This window comes from Rhinopithecus roxellana, chromosome 5, assembly GCF_007565055.1.
Source record: "Rhinopithecus roxellana isolate Shanxi Qingling chromosome 5, ASM756505v1, whole genome shotgun sequence".
In the NCBI taxonomy this organism is placed as follows: domain Eukaryota; kingdom Metazoa; phylum Chordata; class Mammalia; order Primates; family Cercopithecidae; genus Rhinopithecus; species Rhinopithecus roxellana.
Genome location: NC_044553.1, coordinates 64,169,307 through 64,175,494, shown reverse-complemented (window position 1 = coordinate 64,175,494; position 6,188 = coordinate 64,169,307). Strand labels below are relative to the sequence as shown.

General features: G+C 47.5%; 1 pseudogene; it reads left to right on the top strand.

Annotated features, from left to right (window-relative positions):
* Nucleotides 1-4,891: 4,891 nt before the first annotated feature.
* LOC104670861 lies at nt 4,892-5,901 on the top strand (annotated as a pseudogene).
* The last annotated feature ends 287 nt before the right edge of the window (nt 5,902-6,188 follow it).

The following is a 6,188-nucleotide window of genomic DNA, read 5'->3' as shown; positions in this document are numbered from 1 at the left end:
CCTACTTCCTAAAAGAGTTTTTGATCCTGGCCCCCTCCCGCTCCATCCTCACTGCCACTGTAATCTAGTCCGAATATTTGTCCCCGCCTAAATCTCACGTTGAAATGTGATTCCCACTTTTGGAGGTGGGGCCTGGTGGGAGGTGGTCGTATTGTGGGGATGGTTTCTCAGGAATGGTTTAGCACCATCCTCTTGGTACTGTCCTTGTGATAGTGAGTGAGTCCTCGCAAGATATGGTCATATAAAAGCGTGTGGCACCTCCCCGCCCCACCATGCTCTTTCTTGCTTCCATTCTCACCATGTGATAGGCCTGCTCCCCCTTTGCCTTCTGCCAGGCTTAGAAGTTTCCTGAGCCCCCCCGCCCCTCACACCAGAAACATATGCTGCTGCGCTTCCTGTATAGCCTGCAGAACCATGAGCCAATTAAACCTCTTTTCTTATAAATTACCTAGTCTCAGGTATTTCTCTAGGCAGCCTAGTACACACTGCCTCCAGTTAGGTTGTTATCGTCCCTCTCCCAAGTTCTGCTGCAGGCTGACCAACTTGCCAGCACCACTATCCTCCAAGCAGCAACTCTGCCATCCAGGCTGAAGGAGGCTCTGCCATCTTGTAGCTATTGGTACTGGTACACATGGTCTCCTTGGTTCCTGCAGGGAAAGTGAATGCTGGAATATCTTGCACTAACGAAGGCCACAACCCACTGGAAGAACTAACCACATGTCTCTATCTAACTGCAAGGGGTGAGGGGCATAGGGAAGGGTGACCCTCCTATGTCGCAGTCTGGAGGGAAGGAACAACTGAATATGGATGAATACCAGAAACCTCTACCAATCATTCTCCTGTGCCGCTTTATCTCCTCTAGCCCTTATCGGATGTACCATGCATTTGTCTGTTTAAATACTTCTGTCCTACTTCCCCCAACCCATAGAGAATCTAAGCTTTTTGAGGGCAGATAATTCATTTTGTTTATTGCATTGCTGCATTTCCAGTACCCACAACAGGGTCTGGCACTTAGTAATCACTCAATAAATATTTGATGAATGGCTTATTAATAAAATGAAAAAATAAATGGTCTGGGCTGTGTTTACTGGGGCAAAGGTAGGGCCAATGTTGAAGGAGGAGACTGGAAAGTAAGAAGGGGTCATATCACAAGAGGCATTAAGAGCCATATAAAGGAGATTTCATTTTATCCTATAGAGGACAGACGGCCAGGCATGGTGGCTCACACCTGTAATCCCAGCACTTTGGGAGGCCGATGTGGGCGAATTACTTGAACCCAGGAGTTCAAGACCAGCCTCGGCAACATGGCAAAACCTCGTCTCTACAAAAAAATTAGCCAGATGTGATGGCCATCTGTAGTCCCAGCTACTTGGGGGACAGGTGGGCGGATAGCTTGAGCCTGGGAGATCGAGGCTGCAGTGAGCTGTGTTTGCACCACTGCACTGCAGCCTGGGGGACAGAGAGAGACCCTGTCTCAAAAAGAAAAGAAAAAAACTGCAGAGAACCACTAGAGGGATCTTAAAAGGGAAGTGACATGTTCTGGAAGATCACTTAGGAGGCAGATTGGACAGTGGATTTGAGGGAACCACTGGAGGCAGGGAGACCAGCAGGAAGACAATGGCTGCTGGTTTAGAGCTAGATGGTGGAATTTGTGAAGCAGGAGCAACAAAACTTGCTGAGAGATTAAATATGGGGTTTGTGAGGAGTCAGGATGACTTTAAAGGGTTTGGCATGGGTTACTAGAAGGCTAGGAGGATGGAGTTCCATTTACTCCTCCCCAGGTAAGAAGGACTGAGGAGTGGAGAAGACCTGGGGGAAGTCACGTAACGAGGAATTGTTTGGGACACGTGAACTTTGACATCACTAATCACATGCCCAGACCTTGCTAAACTGCATGCAACTCCCTGCATAGATGTTTTTCCTTATCACTGGAATTTTTCACTGTCCCCTGATCCTGGAATAGCATTCTCTCTGTTAACTATTCCTAGCTCTGACCTCAGAAAACAAATCAGAAAGAAAAGAAGCCCAAGAAGATGGGGCATTCTTTCTAGTTCCCACCTCCCTTGATGGCACCAAACTGTACCTCACTCCCAGGTGGGTGTAGAGACCTCTAGAGCTGGAGGAGAGGAGTCAGCTAGGTCCCTTGCAGGCCAGGAGCAATGGATGGATGGCTGCTTGGATGGTGGACAGCCTCCAGGCAGGACCAAGGTAGGTACCCTGTTCAAAGGCAGTCATTGCAGCCAACTCTTGTTAGCATATTACTTGTGAAATGCTTCTCTGCCTCACATGGCTTCTGCCTCTCTGCCTTCCCTGGGTTCTTGTACCCAACCTTGGCCTAATAAGAGTGCTCCTGCCAATCTTATTCTTATCCTGGCCCAGTTCCTCATGCCTGATATCCCTCCTGTACACCAGCCTTTTCCAGCGTCGTATAGGATTGAAAGTGATACCTCCTGTGCCATCACTCAACACGAGACAGAAGCCGAGCAGCTCTGCTGCCATGTCCTTCTGTGTGAGGGAAGAATGCCAGCTAATTTAATCCAGTCCCTGGGAAATCTTCTCTGGCCCCATCGGAAATAACGTGCTGGGAAACAGTCCAAGGCCACTGTCCAGCTACAGCCTGACTCCAGCAGTATGGGTAGGGATGTAGTTAGGTGCACAGTTAGCCGCTCTCCTGTACGCAACTGCTGTGCTGGGAGGTGATTGAATGTCGCCTCATGCATTAACCATGCATGGGAGAGAGCTGTGAGAGCTTCATTACCCACCTGCCCTCCTATAGCCCCCATCCCTCCATCACAGGCCATCTGGATTGACACCTTGACTGATTACCAAGGGCTCCATTGCGTCTGCTGCAGCGTCACCTGACAGAACAGGGAGGGGCTGTGTTGTACCTGACCTGTCAGTCTCTGCTGGGTGTCCCCTCTGGTGGTGCATGGGCACATCACGCTGGCATATTCAGTGGAGCCCTCATTTTATGGACAGATGTCTCCTGCTATGATAGCATCTGCCAACCCACAAACCCACTCCAAATCCTATATAAGGGGCTTTGGCAAAAAGAGTTCAAATTCAGCAGTTTTGATAAACCCCCAGAGAAAAGCATCCCTGGGCTGTTTCCAAGGATGGTAAATACCCACATCAACTGGTAAATTATAAAACTCAGCCACAAAATAAAGGGCTGATGGTTTGCAGAGAAATTGGCACAGTTGGGAAAGAAAGAATACTGCCAGTGATACAGCCTCCTCTTTCCAAGTGTTGGTGGTAAAGAAGAAATGACAAGCTGCTGCATCCAAAGCCTTTAGAGGGAGAAGAAAAGAATCTGCCATTTTGAATTTTGGTATAGAGGGCAGTAGCCTTAAGTTTAGCAGGCGAGGAGGAAGAGGAGGGAGGCTAATATTTGTAGAGTTCATGTTTTGTGTACAGGACCTCATCAAATCTTTGCCACAGCCTCACGAAGCAGGTATTTCTGCACTCATTTGTCAGGTGAGGTGGTAAGCTCAGAGGTGATGTAATTCACCATCGGCCTCACAGCTTACATATGGCAAACCCAAGTTGTCTAATTCTGAAATCTGACCTCTGTCTACTGTTATTACATGTCCACCCTCCCCCAAGCACATTTCAGGAAAGTGGGAAATCCAAGCCTTGCTTGAAAGGATCTTGACACATTTAAACAACATCAGAACAAGAAACTTGAGAGCAAGTGTCATTGAATAAAATTAGTTTGAATGATCTATACTGATCTATACTTAGGGGCCCCATGGGGCATTTTATACATTCAAATACACTTGCATATACTTGAACAGAGATTCTTGAACAAAGATCGGTTGTGCAGATGAGGAAAACCAAATTCCAAAGAGATGCTCACAAATAGTAAGGGAAAACGAGTTTTTTTTTTTTTCTATGTAGATGTGTTTGTGTTCTGGTGGCATGCAAAGTCCTTCTTTGGCATGTGAATATTAGTTATCAAATGCACGTTCTTATAAAAGAAAGAGTCAGATGGCTTCTGCTCTAGTGGCCTTTGTTTCTAGTTCACATTCTTCTGTCACAGAAGCTGGTATACTGTACAATCCTGAGGAACTAGTTATATACAATTATGCTTGTTTCAGAATAGTGGGGGGAAAATGGAAAAACAATGTCACATTTGGGGAATTAAATGCCCATACAATCCATTACTTTTATTAAAAATATTTCTGAGCATTTATCATTCTTAGTTTCAAATAATATGGAATATACACTTGCCACATGCTAGAATCTGGGCTGGATGCTTTTTATACACATTGATTTAATCTTTACAACAACAGTACAAAACAAATGGTATAATTCCTAGTGCTACAAGAAACTGAGGCTCGGCAAGTATAAGTAACTTGCCTCAAATTGTGCAACTGGAAAGTTCCAGGGCCATCACTTGAACCATATCCGTTGATGTTGGACTAAGGGAATACACGTTAGCACCTCATTAAGCTGGTTGACTTGCCTTGGGTGAGTTCTAATGTCTATGAACTGCCTCATATCTATCACAGGATAATTACACCTAGTCAATGAAACGTACTGGGACTCTATGAGGATTAAACGTGAGACCATGTGGAATCACGTGAACACTGAAGTTACACACAGCCCAGGACTCCTGACATGTGCCTGAAGAGGCATACAAGGACGCTCATTGGAGCATTGTTTTGTAACCGTGAAAAATTTGAAGCAACCGACATGTCCATCAGCAGGAGAATGAAGAAAGAAATCACGATGGCTGGGCACGGTGGCTTGTGCCTATAATCCCAGCAATTTGGGAGGCTGAGGCGGGCAGATCACTTTGAGTCGGGAGTTTCAGACCAGTCTGGCCAACATGGTAAAACCCCATCTCGAGTTCCATCGGTAGCGGGAGCTGAGAGCAGACCAGAGAGCCCTGCGCAACCCCATCGCCTCCGCCGGCCTAATTACCATCACACCCCGGGAGCAGCCGCAGCTGCCGCAGCCGGCCCCAGTCACCATCATTTCAACCATGAGCAGCAAGGCTGAGACCCAGCAGCCGCCCGCCGCCCCCGCCCTCAGCGCCTCGGCCACCAAGCCTGGCACCACGGGCAGCGAGCGGTACAGGGAGCGGTATCGCAACGAAGGTTGTGGGAACAGTAAAATGGTTCAACGTAAGGAACAGATACGGTTTCACCAACAGGAATGACACCAAGGAAGATGTATTTGTACCCCAGACTGCCATAAAGAATAACCCCCCAGGAAGTACCTTCGCAGTGTAGGAGATGCAGAAACTGTGGAGTTTGATGTTGTTGAAGGAGAAAAGGGTGCGGAGGCAGCACCCGTTACAGGTCCTGGTGGTGTTCCAGTTCAAGGCAGTAAATATGCAGCAGACTGTAACCATTATAGACGCTGTCCACGTCGTTGGGGTCCTCCACGCAATTACCAGCAAAATTACCAGAATCGAGTGGGGAAAAAAACGAGGGATCAGAGAGTGCTCCCGAAGGCCAGGCCCAACAACGCCGGCCCTACCGCAGGCAAATGTTCCCACCTGACTCCATGCAGAGACCCTATGGGCGTCGACCACAGTATTCCAACCCTCCCGTGCACGAAGGAGTGATGGAGGGCGCTGACAACCAGGGTGCAGGAGAACAAGGTAGACTAGTGAGGCAGAGTATGTATCGGGGATATAGACCACCGTTCCGCAGGGGCCCTCCTCGCCAAAGACAGCCTAGAGAGGACGGCAATGAAGGGGATAAAGAAAATCAAGGAGGTGACACCCAAAGTCAGCAGTCACCTCAACGTCGGTACCTCCGCAACTTCAATTACCGACACAGACGCTCAGAAAACCCTAAACCACAAGATGGCGAAGAGACCAAAGCAGCCCATCCACCAGCTGAGAATCCGTCCGCTCCGGAGGCTGAGCAGGGCGGGGCTGAGTAAATGCCTGCTTACCATCTCTACCATCATCCAGTGTAGTCATCCAACAAGAATATGAAATTCCAGCAATAAGAAATGAACAAAAGATTAGAGCCGAAGACTTTAAGTGCTTGCTTTTTGCCCGTTGACCAGATAAATACAACTATCTGCATTATCTATGCAGCATTGGGTTATTAATTTTACCCAAAGATATCTCTTTTTGGTAATAACAAACGTGGTTTTTTTGTTTGTTTGTTTTTAAAGCCTGGTTTTTCTCAATACGTCTTTAAAGGTTTTTAAATTGTTTCATA